At 37.1% G+C, this 27,567-nt stretch overlaps 1 long non-coding RNA gene across 1 annotated transcript in view; it reads right to left on the bottom strand.

Annotated features, from left to right (window-relative positions):
• Positions 1-27,567, bottom strand: part of LOC148224500 (uncharacterized) — a 106,317-nt gene that overhangs the window by 36,676 nt on the left and 42,074 nt on the right. The window contains exons 3-8 of the long non-coding RNA XR_015802725.1: positions 27,102-27,300; positions 24,029-24,323; positions 21,509-21,591; positions 16,409-19,813; positions 6,922-6,985; positions 6,259-6,347 (exon numbers count right to left, since the gene is read on the bottom strand). This is a non-coding gene — a long non-coding RNA (uncharacterized LOC148224500). The remainder of the gene's footprint in view (positions 1-6,258; positions 6,348-6,921; positions 6,986-16,408; positions 19,814-21,508; positions 21,592-24,028; positions 24,324-27,101; positions 27,301-27,567) is intronic.

Genomic DNA, 27,567 nt, shown 5'->3' on the forward strand with positions numbered 1-27,567 from the left:
CAAATCAACATTTGCTTATTAAAAACATCTTATCTCCAGAAGTTACAACTACATGAACTGAGGAAACTATTCTACTTCTCTGTTAAATACTGCTCTGGTTTTGGATTATACTGTATCTCCCACCTCTGTCACTTGTTTATGGTCAAACACTCTGGTGTAATTCTGTCTCAACTGTGCATATAAATAGGTTTAAGAAGTCTAATAACACCAGAATTTTTTACCAGTGTAACCTAAATCTAAAGTGAAATCCTGGTCTGATTTATGTATAAATTCAAATGCTTCACAAAGCATTTTTTCATAAATATTTGGCCAATTTTTTTCCTAGTAAAAAAATTTGGGTAATCTAAGGCTTCCAGAAAGAAATCCTGCTGTCTAATTTAGATGTTTAAAAGCTTGATCTCTCTGGTTCTATCACTGAAGGTCTTTAAAAGTGAGTAATTTTTTCCACGGATAAATAAAGCAAGTGCTGCAGGAAATACTCAAGACACATAAGGCATTGTCAAAATTTAGGTCCATTAATCAGGTGAATTTGATTCACTTAAGGATTTTTCCTCACACACAGTTTTCATGGCTGCCATGCTATTTTCTCAGATATAGAGCTGAACAAAGATGAAATTTAGCAGCAGTGTTCTCTACCATCCTCTATATAATTTGCAATCTAATATTCTCATGTCTTTATATTTCAATATTGTTTTGAATTTACTGTATGTCTTAAAAGATTTGTTTGGATATTTTATTGTCCAGTTTTCTCTTTAAATCACTTCTCAGTTGAAGACACTCTCCACTAAATAAAAATTTTTATTCTTTTATTTTATAGGGATGCCTTCCTGAGTGGTTTGAAAAACATCTAATTTCTAATGTTAGTCCTCAACTGTTTTTATTAAAAGGAGTTGTAATTATAAGTTGCTTCAGAATGAACTTAAAAAAATAGATACTCCTTGTGAATCTCAAAAGTATGACTTCTATTTTCACGTCCTTTTATTTTTTTTTTTAAGATCTTCTTATATTTATTTTTCTTCCATTTTTAATTTAGGATATTCCCTATCTCTTCGTTCTTCACAAACTTCTCTTGGCCTGATTTCTCTTTAAAATCACTGTCTAATATTTACATTCTCTATCACTTAATTCAGTCCAAAACTGACTTACTTAAATTCCTCTTTGCCACTTGGTCAGAACTTGATTCATTAGCTCTGTATATTTTGCAGAAATAATAAGCTTTTTAAAAGGGATAAATATTGCAACACCAATGATTAGATTACAGTTACAGAATGGTAAGACTGTGTTATAAGAGAACCAAAAAATTGCTGTTTATACTTGTAATGGAATATTGTCTAATATATTTTTTATCTTAGAAAACACTTCTCTGAAGACCTTGACTTCTGATAGAAGCATGATTATATTTGAAGTGTATTACTGCTGTCTCACTGGTAAGGTATTACATGCAACTATGTTCCTACATTCCTTTACATACCTAACTCTCCCTGTCATTTTTTTTTGTTGTTGTTTTATTTTGGGGTTTTTTTTGTTTGTTTGTAATAATCAGTAGCTTATAAATGACTACTCGAATTATGTATATTGCAATGTAGGTAGAAACTAGGTTTTTGCTTTGTAGGTAGAAACTAGGTAAGCTAATACTGTTATTGGTATAGGCTTCCCTAACCCTAACCCTACACCTCCATGGGTGCTGATTCCAAGATAAAGGCACTCCAACAGGTGTTTTAGAAAGTTGATTTCATTATAGAAAACATTTTGGTGTTTAATGCAGGTACTCTTTAGTACAAACAAGTTTGATATTTTTAAGTAAGTCTACTCTATATCACTTCCTTACTGTTAGGGATAGCTCTGAAACAACCTGAAATAGAATTCTCTGACTGTAACTTCCTTCATCAATATAAAATATTTCAAAGGATTCTATAAAAGAGAAATGGAAAATATGTAAATAACATAAATAAAATTCCAATCAAACTTTATTAAAATTCAGAGACATAAAGAAAAGCAACAACTGTTTGGTATTTTTTTTAATTGCTTCAGTTTATGGCTTATGTTTGCTGCTACAGTTCTTATAACATTTGCTTTCCCGAGATGGAAATGTGAGGTATCTTCCTTTTACAGTTGTTGCTGTATGAACAAAAATTAAACTTTGAGCTGTCAGAATCATTGCAGATACATAGCTAAATATGGACAAGAGTAAAGCTCATGTTCAGAGGTTTTCAGCATGGTATGTTGAAATTTCCAACCCGTTTGTGTACTTGCTCTATTTTAAGGGCTATGCAGATTAAATGACTGCAACACACTTTCCTCCCTGCTCCTTACCTGCAGCTGCCCATAATCGGTTCCATTCCCTCAAGGTTCCATTTCTTCAGCGAAGCACATAACCACATTCTTTAGACTGCAAAGGCACAAGGATGCATGCAAGAGCTCTGTTGGCTCAATGCCCGTGCTTGGGAGGCCAAAGACTATTTCACATTGCACACTGCAGACACACAATGCAGCTGTGGAGCATAGCAGGAGTATTCCTTATCTCGCTGTAGCGTCTGCTTGTTCTAGTTTGAATTCCAGCAGCAAAAGCAACTCCCAAAGGAGTTTGTACTTCATTATATACCAGCCCTGGGAGGAATAGCTAGACTGCAAGTTCAGCTTTTTTGGCAAGGAAATGATGGCTTCATGACAGACACCAAATTTGTGCAGATATACTGGTTGAATATTTTGCTTGCTCTTCTACTTAATCTATATGAGAGTGTACTTGTGAGCAATTTTATGGAATAAAAATGCTTCTATGTTAATAAAGCTAATGTATTTTCTTAGACTTTTGAAGGTCTTATGCTTTGCTTAATTCAGTTTTGGGGAAGTATTTGGGACTTGAGTAATATAAGACACCAAGTAAGAAACACCTGTGTGCTGGATTTGAAGGGGGTAGAACTGTCATCACAGTGGCTGGTATGTGGCTGTGTTTGAGATTTGTGCTGAACACAGGGTTCATAATATTGTGATGCTTTTGTTATTCCTGAATAAGGCTTGTGCAGAGAAAAGGCTTTTCCTGGTTTTGTACTCCATGCTGGTGAGGAAGTTGTGAGTGCATGGGATGTTGGGAGGACACAGCTAGGACAGGTGACCCAAAGTGGTCAGAGGGATATTCCACAGTAGAGGATATCATGCTCAGTATATACAATGGGAGTAAGAAGGGGGAAGGAGAGGACATTCAAAGGGAAGATGTTTGTCTGTAACGTGATGGGGCTCCTCTCTCCTGGAGATGGCTGACCTCGGGAAGCAGTGATTTCATCCCTTGCGCTGTTTTGCTTATGTGTGTGGCTTTCACTTTCCCAACTGAAGTGTCTTTATGTCAACCCACAGGTTTTCTGCCTTTTACCCTTCTGATTCCCTTCCTGATCCCACTGCTGGGGAGTGACAGAGTGGCTGCATGGGGCTTAATTTCCCGCTGAGATTAAACCACGACAACCTGTTACTAAACTTTTTTGATAGCTTTTTAATACATTTTTAATGAGAAATGACTCATTGATTTTCATTCATTTTCTCAGTTGAATTAAAAATGTTGTTAAAATACTGACATTTTGAGTAGTGTGAGTGAAGTGTCTAATGGACTCACCTGCCTTTTTGAATATTGCCTTTCAATCAAATAGAGTAACTCACACATTTTACCAAATTTCCTATATGCCCAAAAGCTAACAGCCTTTTAACATTACAACACCAGTAAAGGCCCCTACAGTTCTGCTACTGTCCATATCTAAGCATCTAGGCACCTATCTTCCTTCTACAGTTTCAAGATGTTCAGATTGGAATTTCTCATTTTGATCTATAAGGAACAAACAATTAAAGCAGAAGCACCTCCTGCACTTCTAGTCTGCATTCTGGTCTCTTGTCTTTGAAATAGCCAACTTTAAACATGAGGCAAACTTAATAACAAATGACTGGAAGCACCTGTGACCCTTCTCACTATGTGTATCACAAGCCCAAAGTTATGATTCTTAAAGTTTGTTCTCTGAGTAGGTAACTTTATTGCACAGTAGCACTTTGAGTATGCCTACTCCAGACAACTGGAATTATGGGATATGTTCACATATTTTTGGCTCATATCTCTTTTGGCTCATAAGGTTCTTTTGAGGGTTATTGTGTGTGCACCTGAACTCACATCCATTCAATCACACTGTTCTAGAAAAGGTCTGTTTTGTACATTATTTAATTCAGCTGTGTTAATTTGGTCTAACTTGAGTTTAGAGAGTGATTTTTATAAGATGCTGACACCACAGAATGGTTTAGTAGCATAAAGAGAGATCAAGGTTGTTGGAGACACAGTAAGCCATAGCTGTACCACAGCTTTGCCTTGATATGTCTATTCCTTAAGAGTAATACAAGATTAAATACAATCCATATTTCCTTCAAAGATTTATAGAAACTCTTGAAAAAACTTAAATGCAAGAAATTAGGCAGTGAGCCATTTCTTAATTTGACAGATCAACCTCCTCTACAAACATCTAATTGTATGGACCCAGCTTTGACACTTCACTAGAACTAGTTCAGAACAGGCTTTGATAAATTATGAGGCTTAGAGATCACTTTCTTATAGAGCTGTACAGTTCCTAACAAAAAAAAAAATGAGAGTTTTGCACTTGAAACAAAACCTATGAAATATTTTAGTTTAGTACAGAGATTGTATTTTAGAATGCTGATTCTCGGGTAGCTATTTCAGATTTTTATTATGTTCTAAATCCAATGCCTGCAATGAATAGGTGCACTTGTATATATATTTGTAAAAGAAGTACATATTTTTTCTTTGACTGTAAAGTTTTAGGTCAAAATATCAAATATGAATGCTTGGGTTGGAGGAATCTCACTTTGTAATGCAACGGTGTTTTGCCTTAATACTGCTTCTGATTATTGCTCTTGCCTAAGCCCTTCCTCTGCCCTCCAATTCTTTGGTACCCTTCCACTCAGGTGCTGAGAAGAAACATCCATCTCAGTAGCCTGACAATACTTTATTGACAGTATTCCTCTTTTGGAGTGCTGCTTCTCATCCACCTCTCTGGCTCACTAAATAATCACACACAATATCATCATGTAAAACATTTTACTTTGGTTATTTTCTGTTCATACTGCAAAGGTTGGGGGAGAAGATTACCCATCTTTTATTGACTAAGTAGCAGAGTCCTTATATACCAGAGATTATTATTTGAATTCTTTCTCCACCAGCTCTGAAGTATATTACTCTCACTTGCTATCAGGCATCCAGATTTCTGGGAGCTTTTAATTTATAGGGTTTTTTAAAAATTCCTTTCTGGAAAGCTGTTTCATGGCTCTTTATTATAAATTGCCAGATTGTACTTTCAAACTGAAGATACATAGGGATAATGTTAGCAAACTGAAATGAATTCCAGCACAAAAATCCCCCACCTCTGCAGTTCCTCAAGGTTGGTGGATTTTTATATAATAATCTTTTTTTAAAGTCATGTATTTTTTATGAGTCTGAGACACACCGATTCCAGTAAGTCTTTGGGCTATAGAAATAGAAAAGAAACAGGATGTAATGTTGCATATCATAATATATGAAGCAATCATTCAAATGTAGCTTGCAGTAAGTCAATAAAGCTCTTCTGTATTGAGGGAACTAAGTGTAGGATATTCATGCAAAAGTTGTTTATTCAGTGTATGAGAAGATCTTTTTTTCCTAGTATTTGAAATGTGCCTGAAATGTGTTGCTAATTCCTAGCAACTAAATCAGTATTAGTGTGGTAAATGCATTAATGGCAGTGAGAAAAATACAAGGACAGCTTTTGTTTGTGCATTTCTTAGAACAAGAGGCAAGGTCCTGTGTATACACAGTTCTGTACTTCTTTAGTCTGCCTTGAAATAGGGAAATTATTCCAGCTACTGGTGTATAGCTCCTCATGCTCTTGCCCATTCTGCAGAACAGAGAACTGTTTTGAGAATCTGTTCTTCACAGCATCTGGGGGTCTTTGGGTAGCAAAGTCTCTGCTGCAGAGTCCCCAGAAAATCCTTTAATGTTACTAATAAATGTTTATGGTTATATTATATAAGCCACGAATCTTGACAAACTTCCAAGGTTTCAACTCCATGGAAGCCTAGCCATGGGTTGGTTAAAGCATTTTCATTACAGACATTAAAGGATGCTATTTGGACAAAGCAGAGTGAGAGGGTCAAGCTGATGGTCTGTTCAGAGCAGGATGAGGAGCAGGAGCAGGAGGATAAATGCCACTTCAGGGAAATGCAAATGATTGCACTTACCAGAAGTTACTCCACGCGAAAGAAGTGACAACAAACAATGTGATAACAAAAAATGCAGTGGGTGTTGGTCCCAAGGATGCAGTCTTGGCCTGGAAGTGGAAATAGGAGGAAGCTCTTGTTTAGTGCAGAACGAGGAATATGACCTTGGCAAAGGCCACCCTGTGTTCTCAGCAAGGATAGTGCCCACCCATGCACTCAATAGCAATCCTGGCATACAGATGACATCTAGCACATCCTTTTGTGCAATGGACACAACCAAGGTCTGAAAATTGACTATTTGGGGAGTTATCACCTAAGATTATCTTTTGGGTTGCAATGAAGAAACTATACTATTGTTGATATTAGGGCTAGTCCCTTGCAAAGCCTGGGACACAGAAGTCTGCCTGGCAGAAAAATCTCTCCATTTGCTGCTGAAACTACTTCTCTGTCTGTGGCAGTGACCCATAAAGACAATCATACCATTTTATAGAAAGTGATACTTAACCAAATCAGAGGAATGAAGTTCTCATTCCTTCTTATCATACCTGTGACACAGGTGAAATTAAGCAAGGTATAATTGCAAAGACTACAACCAAGACTGTACAGGCACGATTACTTTGAGGTAATGTGAGAAAAGTGGTAGGGATGAACTTTCTTTTCCCTATCTTGCATCCCTAGACTTACCAATGATGCAGAAGTTCAGTACGGTTCAGAAGAATAGGCAGCTCGTATTCACATCAAGAGAGCTCTGCATTCAAAAAGAAAATGCATAGAATTAATCTAAAATATCTTAGCTATTATATTTACTTGCCTGGAAGAAAGAAAAATGGTTTCATTATGATGCCCTCTGGGTTATAAGAGCAGCATTCATTCAGAGAGGAGAGAAACAATACATTATGATTTTTCTGATAAAGCCAGCATGAGTCAGATTTCAAACATTAAGTAAAAAATAGTTATCTCATGCTGATCACAATCAGTCTCCAAAGTAAAAAAAGACAATGGGAAATCAATACTTCTCTACTCTTTTGTATTCTCTGAGCAGAGATGGAGGGCCTTATAATTGAATAAATCGTTTTCTATGAACTCTTTATTCAGCATTTATAGCCAGGACTTAGGTCTCTACATCAGGTACCATTGTTTAATCTACTTTACATTTCAGAGCCACAAGAAATTATGTACTGATAATTCATCAAGAAGTTTCAGGTTTCCTCAAGGCAGAAAACTGCTTTCAAAAATGTCCCGCTTTCAGCAGTAATGCTCTTCTGTGGATCTCTGCAAGGAATTTGTGCAGGGCTAAGGTTCAAAGAAGAGAAATAGCAATAAGATTAATAGAACCTGAATTAATGAAATAACTGCAAAAGAATTTTATACAAATGTAACATTTAAGTCTTGTAAACTTAACAACAGGCTAGAATGTTGTTCATAGTACAACTTCTTTAGCAGAAATGTAGAAAACAAAAAAACCTTGCACAAAACCAATTGCTTTAATAAAATCCAACTTTATAACACACTCCATGTCTGTTTCAGAGAACATTCTGACAAACAGAATGCAAGGGACCAGGGGCAATTTAATTATAATTTTGTGTGTGTGGAGGTTCACCAGATGGCAAATATCTTTGCTGCAAGAAGAAATCCTTGAAGACAGGGTATGTACAGAGTTCAGATGATACTTTTTATGTGTCTGATGTTAAATAGAACTGGGGAGAACAATAAATGACCTGTTAAGAAAGACTCAAAGGTGAATAAGACTATTGATAAGCTGGCCCTCTTAAGCACCCTCATGTTTGTACTTCAGAGTAAAGCATTGTTAATTCTAGCAAGGTTGTTCACACTTCAAGGGTGACATATGAGTACATTTAGACAAATGCCAATAATAACTTGTTTGTACAAGGCTGAGAATCCTCTAAACATCTGTCAGAAGTTCAGTTGTTTTGCTTCCACTAAAGTAAAATGCTTTAATGGAATTACATGTTGTCTTGGATAATGCCACCGTATTTTCCATTACATCATCATAACTTTAGAGTGTGAGTTGGGGGATATATTTCCAGAATTCCAGAATTCCACTGATTTAGGTTCTCATTTAAGTCCATGTAGAACTCCAGGACATCTACTTTTTGCATTTACACTGAATTAAATACATACACTTAGCTTTAGCTTGTGTCTTCCTGTTGCGTTTAAGATTAATTGCTTACATTTGACCAAATCATCTCTAGGAAATGAAGGAAAAATATCCAAGCAATGCTTCATGGGGATGTAGATAAAACCAGCTAGGAGTCTGAACTCCATCTCTAGTAAAGCTGCAAAGGGAACATAGAGGATTGTTATCAGCTTCGTGTGATACAGTTTTTCAGAGACACTACCTACTTATCATCATAGGTTAGCAGCTAAAGTATTTATCTAGGAAATAATAGGCCATCATGTCTGAGTTCATTCTGAATGTGTTGGAGTCTGCATTGCAGTTATGCAGTGGTGTGAGCTGGTGACACCCTTGCCATTTCTCAGGAGGTTTCTACAGCAGCTGAACTGATGAGACAGGCAGTTAGATGACAAAACTTCCTGGAAAACTAGTCTGAGTTAATAATGATCTAATGTAAAACACACACATTGCTGGATAAAATATAAAAATAGATAAGTGGATAATTACAGGAAAACTTGCTGAAGAAATTTTGGTGCTAAGCCTCTGAAGGAATGATACAGTTTAGACATTCGTGTGATCACTGAATAGTGGGTTCGTGTGCCTTCTCTCTCCTGCATCATGTGATATTTTTCATTTTCTCTCTCTATGTAGCCCCAAAGGCTTTGCACACTGTGGGTCCAGACTCAGTTAAGATGTATTTAGTGAAGCATCAGAGATGCTCACCAGTTCCAGATAGCACCATGCCATCATAACTGGGTTGTTTTCAGGTCTAAACTGGTACAGTAGTTTGCTATAGTAGGCTAGCAGTATTTTGCACTTTGTATGATTCAGATTGAAAAAGCCAGAAAAGGTATAGAAACAGGTTTTCATATTAATATCTAAGAGCACATTTCAGTAAAGGAGAAAATAAGGAAATTACTCGGGTTGCATCTCCATTATTATTAGAAAATATAAAGAATGTGTATTTCATTTAAACTCCCCCTGACACCAGTAATACTGAAAGCACAACAGAACAATCTTCAGATATGGCAGCACAAGGCTATCAGGGATGGGGTCTCAGGGACTGAACCTAGGTTGGTTTTTTAGGCTTTTCCCCTCTGAGCTAAGCAAACTGAAGTACATGAATATTTCTGTGGGCTGCAGCTACATGCTTGACTGTAGAGTCTTGAAAAGCAAGGGATCCTGCTACACTGACCACTACATTGTGCTGCACCAGGAAGATGGTGATGTCAGCTTTACAGTATTTGTTCTGAAAGCAATGCAGCTCCAAAGTGTGTTTTAGAAATATGCTTGTTCTCATTTTATTTGTTTTCTGCTAAAAATCAGTTAAATCAGTAAATGATTTAGAACTAGATTTCATAAGAATATATACTTTGCTTAATCTTCTGACTTTCTCCAGACAGAATACTTTCTTCTATACTCTAGACTTTCAAGGATCTTAAGGTTGATTAAAAAGAAATAAATTAAGTCTTCACCCACCCGAGTTGGAGTGGAAAATGGTTATTTGTCTATGATATCTAATGCTTCTATTGAACTCCCCAGTCTGGATTCTTTCTAAGGATCTGCCTGTAATTTTCCCCTGTGGAAACACAGAAAGACCTGCTGCTTCAAATCTTTCTTCTCCCTAAGGGAAAGAAGGGTCCACCTCTAAAGTTATGCAACAACTTGCTCACACTACTACAACACAGTTAGGAGTAATGTTTCACTGATTCATGCTAGGAAATCTGTGGTGAGTAAAGCTGCAAAGTGTTCATTACTGAGCTGAAATCAATTAATCGTGGATTCAGTGATCCATTTATAGTGATACCACTGTATATCAACACACCAACACAAGAATATAGGAGAAATAACTAGAATACTTTCTGGAAAAGACAGAATGGCCTGTTATGTATATGTCAGCCAGCTATATGACAGTGCTTGAAGATAAAGTAATCTTAAAAAAAATCATAAAATCACACAATCATAGAATACCAGATTGGAAGGGACCACAAGGATCATCTGGTCCAATATATCTTGGCAAAAGAATGGTCTAGGCAGGAGTTTCCAGTACCCTGTCCAGCTGAATCTTCAAATTGTTTCCTTTTGGGGAATCCACCATTTCCATGGGAAGATTATTGCAATGAATGATTGTTTACATTATGAAAAAATTTTTCTTTTGTGTCCAATTGGAGTATCTTCAGAAGTAACTTGTATCCATTATCCCTTGTCTTTTCCTTGTGACTCTTTGGAAAAATGAAATCTCCATCTTCTTTGCAACCATCCTTTAAATACTGGGACATGGTGATAATGTCTCCCCTAAACCTTTTTTCTCGAGGCTGAGCAAACCCAGTTTTCTCAGCCTTTCCTCATATGTCATCATTCCCATTCCTTTGATTGTCTTTGTGACCCTCCTCTGGACCCTCTCCAGCACATCCACAAAGCTTTTTTAATGACAAGGACCAAAACTGAGCACAGTGTTCCAGGTGTGGTCTGACATCATCGAGTAGAGTGAGATAACAACTTTATCTCTGCTGGAGATGCCCTAGTTGATGATAGCCAGTGTTCTGTTGGCTTTCTTTGCTGCAGCAACACAAACTTCCTTCATATTGAGCTTGCAAACAAAAGACAACTTTCTTCTTCACTTTGAAGTGCTTACAGGCACTCTTAAACAGCTCTCTTTCCCAGCTCTCTTTCCTGCACACTGTCTCCCTATCCTTTTTGACTGGCAATCTTTGTTGAAATACAGTAAAGTTTCTTTTTTATTTTTAGAAGAACTGCAGAGCACTGGATGCTGGGGACAGCTGGAGTGTGTGGGATGTGGCATGCTATTTATTCTCCTCACTCTGAGAAAGCAGCAGATGGGTGACTACTTTATTAAATCAGAGTCCATGTATGGTATCTCCCAGATGTTGACCACATGGTCTGCCTTGCTAGGTCATGAAGCACCTATTCCTGTGTGCCCACTTTTTAAAATTCTGTTTCATAAGTGTTCATTCCACCAAATTGCTGAGCTGCTGATTCACATCTGTCTTGTTTTACTGATGGAATAAAGGAGATGGGCTTTAAAAAGAAGAAAACAACAACTGAGAGCTTTTCATATAATTTTAAGTACTTTCTGATGCATTTATAAACATACAACAGAGCTTGCAGTCACTTTATTTCAAATACTGTGGTGTATGCTTTAATGGAACAGCATGCTTATAAATACATTAACTTTTAAAGGAGCAGCAGTATGGGTTTGTAAGAAAGAGAGTGCAAGAAGACATTTTCAACTACTTATTAAGCAAAAGATATAGAAGAGTAAACAGCTATTGGTAATGGAGCTGATAAATAGTGGAGGAATAAACCTCAGTGTCATCTAGGAGGCATTAGTGATTGAACCTCCATAACTACAAAGCCAATATTGATTTAATATAAGACCCAAGCAGGCCAAACCAGTCTTGCTCAGATGCTTTGGTGATCTTTACTCAGCACATGGAAAACTCGACAGGACTGCTCTGTCTGCTTAGGTGCATGGGAGACACACTGAGGGCTGGAATTATGTTGTGCCAGCAATTGCTCTTTTGTTTGCTGATATGATAAAACACGTGAACGTTCCACAAGTGAATGGAAACTGTTTTGTTTTCTCTAGTATATAAAAAGTAAAAGTTTGAAAACTTATGGTATTTCCAAAGAATCAGACCAAGTCTAAGCAGCAGAGCTTCTGGTACCCCAGGAGTTTTCTCATGACTCCACACCATATTGTATTTTGAGAGATGTATTTCTACTCAACCAGTGAAGCACCTCAGCTCTAAGGTGGTTTGAATCTGATACAGGTTGTACTTTCTCAAGAAGGCTGCAGAGGAACGATAGAAAATAAGATTATTCCCTTATCATCTTGCTTAGCACCACGAGGATCTAAGGTACCCACGCTGGGGCTGGGAGAGCTCTGTTCTCCACAATGGTCAGACCACAAAGCCGAGTGTGCAGGGCAGCATCCATGAGCGATTTCCTGTTCCAGCAACTCTGTGGCACTAACTTGCAGAAGAAGTTTCTACACAAAGAAACAGGTACTCAGGGTGGGTGCAGACTTGATTTTACAAGTACATCTGTTCTGTTTATTTTTGCTTCTTTGCAGTGTTATCAACTTCTGCTCCATATGGATGATCCATATTGTGCCTTGGTGAAATGATACCACATTATGCTTTTATGCTTTTATCATCAAACACTACTCATGAAAAAATCACCAGGTTTGCCTAGGTTCATCTGTTCAATTTATTTTCCCAAAACTTTATTTTGAATAAAACACCTACGGTAAATGTGATTTATGTAAATGAATAAAACAAAACAGTTATATAAGCTTTTTGAATCATTCAGATTCTTTCTGTTGCTGTTAAACTGTATGAAATACTCTACCAGCATATTTTCTTTGGGCTATTTAATTTCTGAAGTCTTGCAGCTAAATATATGTAATAATAGGACATGTACAAAGGCTTTCATTTTGATTTTATTTCCATTCTCTATGCCAATCTTTTCAGACAAAGACGCTCTAATATTTCAAAAAGAGTTTAACTTAAGAGTATTTCCAGTCTCTTTCCAAGTGCCTGTTGCAATCTTTCCCTTCCAGTCTTGGAAGTCGACTTTATTTTCATCTTTTCTCTTTTCTTCTATGCTTTCTCCATCTAGACCTCAAGTCAGAGGAAACATGCCAAAGAAAAAAAACAATTTTAAAAAAATCATATAACTTTAAAGAAGAAACTAGGTAACTATTTGGTCCTCTGCTGCTATTTTCTGATTCCTTTCCCTACCCTGGCTCAACCTTGCAGGCTCCTGACAAGTCCTCTATTCCTAGTGACCCCAAGGATGTTCAGGGGAGTTATGAGATCAACATTGGGTCACTGATATTTGTTTTTGTTGAAATAGGAGTACAATTAAAATAAAAGTAAAAAAAAAAAAAACCAAAAAACAAAAAAACAAAACATAAAAAAAACCCCTACTGTAGCCGTGGAAAGGGGTTTTAACCCTTTAAGTGTGGCAGAAATAAGATGCACAGCTACATGGTTGTCTTTCATGATAGAAAGAGACAAATTTATTCAGAAACACACTTGGTTCTACAGCATGATTCACAACTCCAAGAGTAGAGAAGAGGTGATTGGTTCAGAGAGAAGACACCCCATTCCCAGGGCCTGGTCATGCACCACAACAGGTGTTTTATTTTGTTATTAATTCCTTTTTATTTTGACCAAATTATCACCCTGGGAGAAATTCTCCCTAGCCTTGAGCTGGACCAATTTATCGGCTGAGAACAGAGCTGAAAAGCTCCAGCCTGGAATATTTTTCAGGCTGTAATTTTCTTGCTTTCTCAATATATGTCCCTACACCCTCCATGTAAGAAAGAGAAACTTAGTGACATCAGCAGCAACCTGCAGAGCTAGAAAATCTTCTGCAGGTTCTGCTGAAACTTTGCTCCCTATACAAGCCAGCACAGCCATATGAGCTTCACTAGACCTGTTCTCTGAGTGTGTCTGAGGACAGAGGATGGCACTCTTGCTCCTTCAAGTGGTTCCTGTTTCAGGGCCTGGAGGCAGTGCTGCCTGGTCCATCCTGGCCGTGGCCTCACTGATCTTCATCCTGTCCTTGGATGTCCAGGGTTAGGGCAGCCCCTGCTGTTGTTGCTGCTGCTCTGGCCCCAGGGAGCCATAGGTCCATCCAGAACAGTCTGGACCCAAAATGACAAAAACCAGCAACTGTTGGGAGCTCTTGGGATTACAAATGATGCTCTTTGCCTAGGAGCATCCAACCCTGCCCCAGATGGCACCTGTCTTGTTACATAAAGGTTCTATCTCTCAATTTTGAGAGAAATGAGAAAAAATTGTCTTCCTCATGTTTATCATATTCATTTCCATTTTCTATAAAATCACTACTACTCACTTTTTAAATATTCCTTTAAACAGCAGCCCACTGATATAGCTGGTATTGTAAAAACACTGTAAATGATGACTGGAGCTAGTCAAACAATTGCAGCTGAGTCAAATTTACAGGAGACATCAAGAGGATATTTTTCCTGTCATAACATATCTTCAGGCTGATGCTAACTTAGCAGCCAGACAATCCTGATTTTACATCCTTTTATCTGGTTTGCACTTCAGGCCTATTTTCTTCCAGTAGAGTAGCACTGCCCACAGTGACTTTACTTCAGTGTTAGTTTTCTGTACACAGAGATACAACTTTAGCTGTTTTTTTAATCACAGAAATCAATCAAGCCTTTATGTTGATGGGTTATGTTTCTCTGGAGCTTTTAATTGCACTCTACAAGTACTCAGAAGAAGGTTGTAAAAAGCTGGGGTTCAGTCTCTTCTCCCTGGTGACAAGTGATAGAACAAGAGTAAGCAGCCTTAGCTTGTGCAAGAGGAGCTTTAGATTGGATATTAGGAAAAATCTCTTCACAGAAAATGTCATCAGGCCCTGCAACAGGCTGCCCAGGGAAGTAGTTGAGTCACCATCCTGGAGGCATTTGAAAGTTATGTAGCTGTGCCTCCCAGGAACATGGCTTCATCCTGGACTTGGTGGTCCTGAGTTAATGGTTGGACTTGATAATCCTAGAAGTCTTTTCCAACCGAAATCTTATTATTCTGTAATAAGGAAAATATTTGTTTCATCAGTTTCATGACGATATTTAGACGGACCAAAATCACTTCTGTCAATAGAATATTGTTGAGAACATACTTCATTGTTTTGCAGTATATTTTCTGTCAGTGCAAGTGTATTGGTGGCATGAGGAGAAAAGCAATGAATTTGAATGTGTTTCATGACATGGAGGAAAAAAAGATAAAATATAGTATTTCTATGTTTTTATCCATCCACACGATGTTTTTTGAATGATTGTATTGACAGTGTTTATCTCTGAGAAGAGGAACAGCTGATCTCATTATAAAGCAAAAAAATAATTAAGGATATAGAAATGGTGTAATTAGGATCTTTTGCCTTGTCTCATTTTGAAATAGCAGGCAAATATTGTGTCACTTTCACAGGTAGCACAAGAAAGGAAGAGAGTAAGAAATAACCTTTTCTCACAGAATATGTAGAGCCTGTGAAACTCTCTGACAGATGGCATTGAAGAGGTTATCTGGATTTGGAAATGGAAGTAGCAGTTCGGTAACAAAAACATCTACCATTAAAAAAATATGTATTTACCATAAATGAGTTTGGAAATATCTTTCTTTTGGCTTCATGGTATTGGTCGGCCTATAAGTAATACTACCAAATGAATTATTTGTTAGAACTGTCAGTTTTCTTGTCTTCTGAAGCATCTGCTATCTGCTTAATCAAGCTAAGCAGGATGGAAAATTGTGTATAGTGATAATCTATTGAATCAAATGGATCAAGAAGAAAACAAAGTAGAAAATTAGAAAATAGTAGAGTGACAGAATGATGTAGTTTTAGAATGAAAATTCAAAGGAGAGGATGAAGGAAAAGAAGCATAAAGATTTACTAGGATGATTTACTATCAAAGCTGTACACAGCTTCAAGTAAAAGTGAAATCATAGACATAATTGCACTTGTGTATTTAACTCTTCTAATAACATTGCTGAAGATTGTGTAAAGGTGTCACACAAATATGGTTGAAGGTGTTGCTTAATATTTGCTCCATTTGTTCACGACTTTGTGGGTTAAAGCTCGGAGGGGGTCTGTTTTTTTATTATGAAAAAGGTAGAGCCATTATTCTATCCATTAAAGTTTTTAACACATCTGCTATCAAAAATTATAGATAAACTGCTTTTTTCTCTTCTTTGATCCTGTACTATCAGCTGGTTAACTAGTTTGTATGGGAAATGCACTGCAGAGTAGTGTTTCTGCTGGTTTGGATCATAATGAAGGCTGACATGCTTTATTGGGACCAAGCATAGATGAAAAATCAGTCTTTATATTATACAGCAGAAGTATGAGACATTAATACAGGTGGCTGACATATAGGGACAAGGATGATCATGAGCAGACACTTATTGGAGCTCCTTGGCTGTAAGGAATTCCAGTACTCACTGCTGGCCAAGGCTGGAACAGTATTATTTTCCTTACCTGTTCAAGGGGAATGAATGGATATGGTGTAGCTGTGTATTCCTTTTTCCAGCCTGAAATTGCAAACCTCTTCCTTGTAGCTTGGGATGGCATCTGCTGTTAAGAGGGAGACTCTTTTCTTTAAAAAAAATAAATTAAAATGTAAATATTTAATAAAATGGTAGCATACAATAAACTGCATAAATGTACATGTACATATACAACTGTATGTATACATATGCCTCAAATAGCTACACTTCTGATGTTCATTCACTTCTGATTGTCCTATTTTTGTTCACACATATATATAAAGTGCAGTCGCTGATTGTGAAAAAGTACAAGTATTTTTTGGCCACTGGGCCATGTGAAGAACAAAACAACAAAAAAAATAGTGCTCATCTCGCTCTTTCTCTACTTCCTCTTCTTCCCTGTGCCTCAGTCTACAGTCCTGTCATATGTGATCCACAGAACATAACTCAGATAATTTGCTCTCTAATGCTAAGGCAACAGCTCATATGTTAATGCAGATATATATCACAGCTTTTACTCAGGCCAGCATCCTAAAAAAAAGAAAAAAAGGTTAATTTCCTTTTATTTAGTCCTTCTTGGACTAAATTTTCAGTATCCCACCCACCAAAACCCCGCTTAAAACTGTCCTGTTAGAAGACCTCCTATCCCACTGCAACCTACAGGTTGCTCCTATCTATCTCAAGTCCCAGCAACACAGAGAAAGTATTTGATTGCACTGAATCTGCCTGTGAGGTCTTCATGAGATGCTATATTTCCTTCCCCATCACTTCATAAAGTTTTTTTTTCTTTTTGATTATGTTTAAATTGAACCTTTAATTTGTTCTTTTTTCTTGTCTCTGGCAACTCATTTTTTGCTGTATTTTGCTGCAATAGCAATGGCCTTTTAGCCCTCCTGCTCTAACACCTATGGAAATGTCTTCTTTGCCTGTGCTTGAATATAAACACAAGCTAATGTCACTGCTGTCTTCAAAAGGGCAGGAAGAAGGACTCAGGGAGCAACAGGCTGGTCAACCTCATCTCAATCCCTGGGAAGGTGCTGGAACTGCTAATTCTGGAAACGCTTTCCAGAAATATTAGGGGCTTAACATCAGCCATCATTTTCTTACTGTGATGATGACTGAGCACCTGTACAGGTTGTCTAAAGAGACATCCCCAGACATGGTCAAGAGATTTCTGGACACAAATTTGGGTAACTGGCCCTAGGAGGCCCTCCTTGAGCAGAAGTGTTGAAACAGGTGACTTCTGGTCCCTTCCAACTTCACAGAGGTCCCTTCCAAGCTCAACCATCCTGTGATTCTGTGACTGCATTGGTAATATTTGTCTTGATGAGTTCTCTTTGATTTTGAATATACATTAAGAAATTGTAATATTCTCCTCATGTCTATCTTTTTTTTGTCAAAAAACAAAAAAAAAATAATTTAAAAAATATGCATTTGGAAAATGTTCATGAGTAATTTTTGTAAAGCAGTATTTCCTTCCTGGATCATTTTATGGACTGGAGAGATTATAATCTTATCTAGAATTACTTGCCATAGAATCCCTGACTTCCTTAATTTATATCATAAGATCATAGCATTGAAGAATAAATCAGGTTGGAAGAATCTTAAGGAGATTTCTAGTCTAACCAGCTGCTCAAAGCAAAGCAATCTATGAGACCAAGTAAGTTCCACAGGGCTTGAAAACCTCCAAGAATGGACACAATCTGCCCCAATAGTTGGCCATTTTCATGGTTGCTCTTCTTCTCATGGTTGTTTTTCACTTAGAAAACATTACATTCTGAATTAAAATGCCTCTACCACAGGCCTTCATCAATTCTTCAAGCATTTCAGTGCTTTGTCTTGACAGAAATTCTTCTCTGTATCTCCTGCAGCTTATCACCCTTTTGGAATAGTAAAAATCAGAAATTAATGATTTTTTCCAAAAACAATCATACAGTACTTCCAGTTATATAGATAATAAAGCTATTGTTATACTAATTAGTTCCCATTTAAACACAATAATTTGATAATCATCTCGAGCCACAGCTATTATCCAACAGCTACCATTTGGTTGTGGATAACTTGCACCTTAAATTAAAATGGAGAGTCCTTGGCTGCCTCTATGTGCTAATACTTCTCAAACAGAAAGACACACGAAATTTAAAAATTGTTTCTCGAAAATTCCGAAGAATTTTTACAAGTTTTGAGACCTCAATTGTGCCTACATTTGGCATCAGTGGCGTGCATAAGTGAAGTCATGTGGTGTTGTTGTTTAATCACAGGATGGGGCCATATTCAGGACTGCTGCCAGAGGCAGGTTATTTCAGCTTCCCCGGGGACAGCTGGGCAGGATCAGTCTGAATTGACACTAGATGTCACTACTGATCCATGAAAACACTCCCCAGGCTGCCTTTTGTGTGGCAGTAAATAAGGTGAACTCCAGAAAGAAGCTCTGAGAACCTATATTTGTGCCTCACTTCTAAAGATCCTCTTTCTCATTGGTCTGCAAATTACATTCCCATGGAAACTCTTCAGTCTTCACAGCTATGCAAGACATCTTTCTCCACACCTTTCTACTTGAATTCATTGTTGCTTCATTCTCTGGACTCTTCTAAATTAGTCTTTATTATTCTGCAAATATGCAGTATCAGCAACTTTTGGTTTAAATTGATTTACATTCAGAAGCCATTCACTAACTGCATTTCACATTTGCCAAATGGAAAAAGATGAGATTAGAGATTGATTATTCTACCACTTAAATTTGCCTTTCTCTGCAATATGAAACTTTCAGATCAATACAACTGGACAAAATGTAAACAGAGGTCAAGTGTGTTTTTGATACAGGTATGCTGAAAAGGAGAATTTAAATCTTAAAAGACACTTGCAGACCAGTCTTTCCTGGATTATAGAAAGTGCTTGATACATCCATTCATCAAAACCCTTGCTCGTTTCTAAAAAGTAAACTCATGCCCATGCTTCTTTTTTCATTTTCAGGGGAGATTTAATTTTAAGTAATGTGGCCCCTGTATGCCTTGCATTGCAAGCAGGGCCATGTGTGTGTGTGCACACTTTCCCCCCAACATTTCAAACACTTGACAGCTGGGTGAAGTTCTCCTTCCGCCCAGAGAAGGACTTTTTGCATTTCATAATGGATTGCCAGTGCTGCCAGGGCTATTTTCTCTCCAGCTGTGAGAGTGGCTTTTTAAAATGACTCACAAAAGCTGCTAGCCAGCTGCTTCACCTCAGCCTTCACAAGGGCCTTGCATTCTAAATAGGGGTAGTGCTGACTTACTTTAGAAGGGCTCATTTATTTGGATGTTGCAGATGTATTCTGCACACAACCATTGATCCTAAAGAGACCTCCATTCAGGCAGGTGAGTCATGGGCTTACATCACTGCAGGTGTTGACTTCGTGTTACTGTTGTGAAGAGGAAGCATCCCATGTGTTAGTCAGTCATCCTTGGACCCCTTCCAGAAAGTGCACAAAGCAACGTATGCACAATATGCTAATTTGTAGCTACTGTATGTATTATACAACTTATAAGACATCTGTATAAATCAGTGCTTACATAGGTATTTAATTTTTTTTTATGATGTCCCAAAATGGAAAAAAATACTAAGCTGCTTGGTATTTATGTGGCAACCGATCTTAAATTAAATCATAGAATTATAGTGATTAAAAATTGCAAAGACCTTGATGTCATTCTCTCTTGTTTTACACTAGCTCATATGTGCTCCCTGAAATATTTTGCTAGCTTCTATGGGCTGAGGAAAAGAAATATTCTCATCAATAGTCTGGGAAGAGCAAGAGATTTATGATTTGGTGTCAGGCAAGATTCATTTTCATATTTAGACTTCAGGTCAATTAACATATTTTTGTTTCTTGAAAACAAAAATATTTCTACCCCAAGTACTGTTTTTTTTTTTTTTTTAAGGCAGGGATTCCTTAAACTCTGCTTTCAACTAGTTCAAGAAGTAGTAACTCATTATCATATATCATTGGTCATTAGGCATATTCTGCAAACCTCAACCTATATTCCCATTTCTTTTATTGGGATTGTAGATACATGAGGTTTGAGATAATACCAACTCACAGGGGTTAAGCATAAACAGCAGAGGAAATCAGGAGTGCCTACAAAATGAGAGTCAGAGAATTATGGTATTCTGCCCAAATTTTGATGTCAGTGTGATGTCACAGTACAGTGTGACATACAAAACTTCTGGGCAGTCACGAGAGCACCAATTGCCTCTCAAAACCAGTGCAGCTGTGGAAGTGTTTGTCCAGCCTAGTGCAGACAAGCCTGATCTCCTCTGTGCAATCAGTCTAGACAGGTGCCAGTTCCAGTCTGGATTCCACACAGCCATGCTATCCACCTGGCAAATGTGCCCTCCCTTGCACTACTTTGCTGAACAACTTCTCATGGTTTTCCAGCTCTCTAAGTCATATAGGAGGACATATCAGCTTAAGCATAGTATTTTCTTAACATTGGTACATGTCTTCTGGACTGGAGCTCTCTCTTGCTTGGCCCATGTGGGACACAAGCAGTGTAAAATGGACCTGTCTGTACCGGTCCACACAGACTTGGGTAGTTAAAAATGCTGTATAAGCTTTTTTCCACCTAAATTTGGGTTTAGCTTCCTTGCACCCATTAAGAGTGTTTGATAAACCATTCATAGTCTTCTCAGGACTACAAATATCTGAAGGTGCCTACATTTATATTTTGAATGTGCAGAGAGCATTCAGCTGTGAGGAAAATTTAGAAACCTACCATCACTGATACTATGAAAACCATTCCGATTTTGATCACACTCGAGCAACATCAAATCTTCATCCATTCAAAGGAAAAGAACCTCTGTGCATTCTCAAAGGCCCTTTAAGTGTCCTGAAGACCACTCAAAATGAAAACTGCCTCCTGTACAACTGACTTGGACGTTAACTTGGGGCTTTTTCACAATGCCAAGAGATCACTCATCACTGAAACAAATTGCAACATTCACATTTCAGACACGTTAATTTTAATAGAGTTTGCAAGAAAAATGCAGATGTGACCCAGCAATTAGGCTGCAGTTGTGCAGGAGATTGAGTTAGATGGACAGAAGGATTTCTTCTCACCTCAAATCTGGGACTCCAATGAATTTTTTCAGGAAAAGGAAAGCAGGCTTTGAAATATCCATTCCTATGTTACATTGTTCCAGCTAGAAATCAAGAAAATTAATTTCTTTTGACTTCACAGATAAAGAAGGGTCAACTCATGGGAAATTAATATGATGAGAGGGTGAGAAGATTTTTACAGTTTTTTCCTGAGTCAATAACCTTCATTGCTGACACCTCTAGTTTTCACAATCCATTATTCTAACAAAACCTATTCATGTCTACTGCTTGCAGTTTTCTGTATAGTGTCTAGAAATGTAACAAACAGAATATTTTTTAATTGCAATGAAATCTTTATTGTCCCAGATTTCTACCACTTATTAAGTGTTTTTATTCAGCACTTTTTCTTCACTGTGGATTTTTAGCATTTGTGTTTCCATTAGCCTTCCCATGTGGTCAATAAAAACATCTCAGAACTCAGTATCTTTTCCTATGTCCCTAGCAGCTGTAAATAAAGCATATGTATTTCTGACCCAAACTTCTGTGTATACGCACTGTATCAATTGCTCTGAATATAGTTGGTTTTAAAACTGTCTGTCTACCTATTTTTGTTTCACAATACTTTTCCATATCTCTTTCATATTCTGTCTTTTCATATTCTGTTTACTAGGATACACCAATTATGTACAGAACTTGGTGGTCTCCCTTTTAAGAAAGAGTGGGATATTTTCAGGGTGCTAATGAAGAAGTCACCTGATATGAAAATCCTATTAAAGTAGGACAGCCTTCATTTTGTTTGTATTTATCTTTTGATTCTTCTGTCTTTATCATTGTTCCTCACCTTGCCAGAATTTGGCCAAAATAATCTTGTTTTTTAAAACAGGGAACTGAGGGAAATCAAAGTTTCCAACATGAAATGATTACAGGCTAGTCACATCTTTCAGATACAGTCCTCTTCAAAAGTTTTTGAGCTATCATGGAACAAACCACAAGTGATCTTCAAGGTACACAGCTTAATGGAGGAGTAGCTAAACTCTCCAGATGGCCTCTAAAAGACATTTGTGTGTCAGCCCTGGCAAGATATTTAAGGAACTCATTCAGTGCAATGGTGCCTTGAATGCAACTGCAGCTACACAACAAAAACATCTTAAAATGACTTATGATGTATAGCTGCAATATAAGATAACTTAGAAGGTTTTTTCTACACTTGAAACAACTCATGACAAGTTCTTCTACCAGAAAAGGAGCCATGAGGGGGAGAGAAAAAAAAATCATGATATAAGGCATTTCATAACTTCTTCTTATAACAAACCTCTTACAATTACTGCTTATTTGTTAACTCACAGCACATTTATTCACACTCTTTCTGACGTTATTTAAGTCTGCCTAAATAACATTAGATGAAGGAATTTATGCTTCTCAGTCTAAAGTCAGAAATACTATTATGGGGGAAGAGATTACTGGTTTATGTATTTCATTTCTCAATCCTCGATCAATTTTAGAACTTCATTCCTGAACATATAGTTCTTTTTTTTTTTTTTTTTTTTCCAAAGAAAAACAAACAGTGGTCCACACTAATGTCTGAAAGATTCTTTTAAGACATCAAACTCCCACTGACATGGAAATGAACAATTTTCTTTTGCCTGGTGCAATGTATACAAAAGTGATTGATCTACATAAAAGAATGTAATTTCTAAATGTTTTCTATGGCCCCAGCTGTTCAATGCTCTAAACATGTGGAGAATATCAAGGACAAAAAATTGCAAAGTATGTGATTTTTTTTCCCAATACAATGATTAAATTATATGGCATGAGAGGTTTCCTACTGCCGTATCAGAAAAAAACTCATCTAAAGCCAATAAAATGGAATGGATCAATGGATATTTCATCATAGGAAACCCAGCTGCAAGATAACAAAATGGACTGCATTTAGCCCTTCATCTCTCAAACAGCTGACACTGAAAGTGGGCAGCTGTGACTTTTTGGTTGTGCTGTTTGTTTATTTTGTGGAATAGAATGCCTTTGAGAATGTAGTAAATACTAGAGGATTAATCACTTACTTGAGGGAAGGAGGTGGAGAGTTGCTATCTGTTTTTTTTTGGTTTTTTGATTTCTTAATATACTTGGCACATACTATTTAATGTGACCTAACTATAGAAGAAAGAAAAACAAAATACACCACCCTTGTAGTGTGGTTTGCTGAACACCCACACATTAAATGTACTCTGTAGAATTTACAATAATAACTCATTCTGGTTAGAGGAGAAATGATTTCTAAAAACAAATGTGAGGTACTTTAAAAGCTTACATATTACATTCTCAAATCAAAAAATAAGAATAATTTTTTAATAGATTTTTCCTTTCCTTTAAAAAGTGATACTTAACTTTTTCCTTGCAAGTTCAAGATTCCATTGGTGGAAGCTTCAATGCACATGACATGTTCTGGTGAGCATTCACAAAGCTCTGCAATGTGTCTGATACATATTTCATCAACATTCTGGAAGCAAATGTAAAAACAATTAAATAGAAATTTTCCCATACCTGAAACCTTGACAGGAATGTGCTGGCAAGGCAGTAATACAGTGTGTCCTTGGATCCTTCATAGTGATTGGCTCTGTTCAGAAAATGTTTCTATGTAGCCATGTGCAAAGCGAAATATCTCAGAGTCAGGAAGTCCTTCAACATCAATTTTTGGCGCGTTCATCCCAGATAGTTTTCAGTACTTGAATTAAGCACCACTACAAAGGTAGGTCTCTCTGCTCTTGGTGCAGATTGCTGGGTACCCGTGATATGTGCCAGAGAGATCAAAGTTTACCAGAGATTACTGTGTTCTTTGCTGAAATTAAAAAAAAAAAAACAACAAAAACTGTCCGTTTTTACAGAAACAATCCTATCTTTCTCCTTAGAGATCATGCCTCTAAATAAGAGGGCATCCTGAACTAGCGATTAATTTTATAAATGTTAATTTTGAGTGCAATGGAAATCAAGATAAATGCCAGGCACTGGAGAGATAGGAAAACCTAACAGAAAACCAGCAGTTTTCTGGATTGCACATGAATTGACATTAAAATTAGGTTTGAATTTTTATCAATGGAAATTACTAACTTTGGGAACAAATTACTGAGGATAGTGATGGATTGTCCCACCTGTTTCTCAAAGTGCTTCCATCAAGACTGATGGCTATCTTTTCACAAGGAACACTTTCAGTAGATGCAAATAGTGCTTCAGCTGAGGAATAGTTGTTAGGCTCCAAGAAACTGAAATGCCGTTTATAGGAAGTCACACTATAGGATCAAGTCAAACTACAAGATCTCATGGTTTCTCTTCCCTTAAGGTCTTTAATTTCACTGGTCTCCAAAGCCCCATTCAAATACTGAGCATTACTGCATCCTTCTGACATAGATACTATTTTTCCCTTACAGATCAATAAGGGAAAAAACAGAGCAAGAATTTTTTCCAAATATATGTGCCAAAGTCAAAGAATTTACTTACATATCTGAAGGAAAAAATTATTTCAGCCTCCCTGTTAATCTAACCACCATAGGAACAGAAATATCAATTAAATGTGCACCTTAACTTTAAACTCAAATTCGAAAAAATTCTGTATAGGGTAAAAAAATCAGTGCCATGATTTATGCTTTGAAATGTTGCAGTATGCACTTGAAATGCACTACAAGGCTAATCTGTCCATACAAAAATAAATTTAGAATTATCCTAAAACCCCTGTCTAAGATCTTTTAGTATCTGCGACCCTGCTCAGATAGAGAACTATGGATCATGTTGGAATCAGATTCATATTTTTGTGAAAACCTGAACAGATACACAAGCTCCTCAAATGATCTGCACACGAAACTACCAAGGATGCATTTTTGGTAACCCTCTCCTACTTCTTCCTCATCTTATTCAATGCCTTATTAAATGTGAGGAATTTCATACCTGTATGCCATATTCTCACTCTCATCTTACCAGTTCTGCAACTAAAAACAAAGTTATCCTGTATTTAATCACTAGATGTATGACATTTCCTAGAATTAGATATATTGTCTTCATCCTATGTTTAAATTAAATTCTACAGCAGAAAAACTTTTGGTATCTTTTCTTTATCCGCAAAGGTCATACTGTAAATACTGACCTACTTTTTTTAAATGTATGGAAGATTTGTTCAGTGTTGCATTTACTTACTGAATTTTAAACTGCTTGAACAATATATTATAACAGCAATACACATAAATTCACTCTGTTCACAGAATTTCCAAAGCTTTTAGGAAAGTAAATCTTACAGCATACATTGGATACATATAATTTAAGTACATAATTTTATAATTCACCTATGTGAGGGTGACACATTTATTTAGTAAAGTAGATTAACTCCTTATCTGAACACAGCAGCATTTCACATGTAGATTATGGTAATTGATGCTCTTGCAAGTGAAAGTGTTCCCTAATTATTTTTCTTTTCTTGTCCTAAAGGGAGAGAAATTCAAGTTATTTAATTTTTTAAGTCATTTTTTGTGTTAGGTTAATGCCAAACTGCATTACATTCAGCTAATTTGTTGCCAGATTTAATCCCTTATACTTTTTCACTACTGATAATAGAGCCAGATTTGTTGTCAATGCAGACTGAAGCGTCTATTCTGTCAACATGTTGCTGAAACACACCCTGAAGGAAGTGTTTTGTGGTTCACAGAAGTTTCATGTCAGGTTTTAACATTTTTCAATACACTCTATCTGAAAGTCCTGCCTGAAAATATGTTGATGAAGGCTCTAATAGTCTTCAGAGAGAAAGTTGTTATTTTCCACATTTAGACCCTACATAGAGATAGAGCAGGGGAAGTTTATACAGATTGTAAATGCTTCTAGCATGGTCCCACTGCGACCAACACCTGATAAAGATACTTGAAATTGCTTACATCATACTATGAAAGTGTTCAAAATCTGAATATTAATCTTAAACAAAATAGACATCTAAGGAGGGAGTTTATAAGCCAGAAGAATATGGGCACATATAATGTAGAATTTCTGCCCTGACAGAAATGTTTGTTCCAGATATTTCCAGAAGTTGGTGTTTTAATTTAGAAATAAATAGACCTACCAGGCAGAACAAGAGGAACCAGAGATATGTACTATTTCTAAACTATTCCTAAAAAGTATTGTCTCTCTAGATTTTTCAAATAAATAATATTGATATGCTTTCAAAAATATGCTACCTTAAAATTTTATATTCTCAAATATATTCCTAGACATGGTGCTATGACTGGGATAGACAAGGGATTTCAGTGCCAGTAGTGATCCATCCTGTCTGAGGCAAAACACAAGAACAACTAGATCAAAGCTCTGCATAGCTCTGTAATGGTTTCAGAGCCCTGGCCAGTCAGGTATCTCAGCAGACATTTGGCTGATGTGTGCCTTAACATCTCTGTGTACATTTACATGTGTGCATATATGTTTATAATATTCTTTGAAGTGCAGAGTTCAAGAACTGATTTGATGAAGTGGAATCCTGTGATCTGCCTTCTGGCTGTGTAATTGTCTGATACCTCATCTAGAGCTCGGCATCAGCACGCTCGTGGTGTGCCTGGGTAGCAGCACTTTGAACACCTGGGCTGCAAGTTACCTGCACTGGTCTGTTCAGGCAGCATGGGTGAGAGCTCAGCCAAGAGCTCCTCCCAGCACAGACCAAGATGAGGTGTTTGTCATGAGGCTCAAGCATTTAAAGATTGGTAGTGGATTCAGTCTTTCTCTCATGCCCTTCAGAAGCACCTTTCTGTTCGTTGGTAGTGCAAGGAAGTTTCGGTACTTGATTTGAAAGGCACCTGGAATAGAAGGACAAAGCAGGGAGCAAACAAAGAAGACAAGAACAATGCTCAGTGATAATCCCAGAACTATGGAGTACATCACAGAAATGTAAAACCTATTGCAGGCACTGCTATTCATAACTATGTATTCCCATCTTCTGTGAAGGGTGACAATAGCTACTGAATCTGTAAAATCTGCTGTTTCCTATGATTGAATTGCTTTATATTTGATACTTTTTATTTGGTGTTTTGGTTTGGCTTGTTAGGTTTTTTGTTGTTGTTGTT

The sequence above is a fragment of the Sturnus vulgaris genome, chromosome 3 (assembly GCF_052056855.1).
Source record: "Sturnus vulgaris isolate bStuVul1 chromosome 3, bStuVul1.hap1, whole genome shotgun sequence".
NCBI classification, from domain to species: Eukaryota; Metazoa; Chordata; class Aves; order Passeriformes; family Sturnidae; genus Sturnus; species Sturnus vulgaris.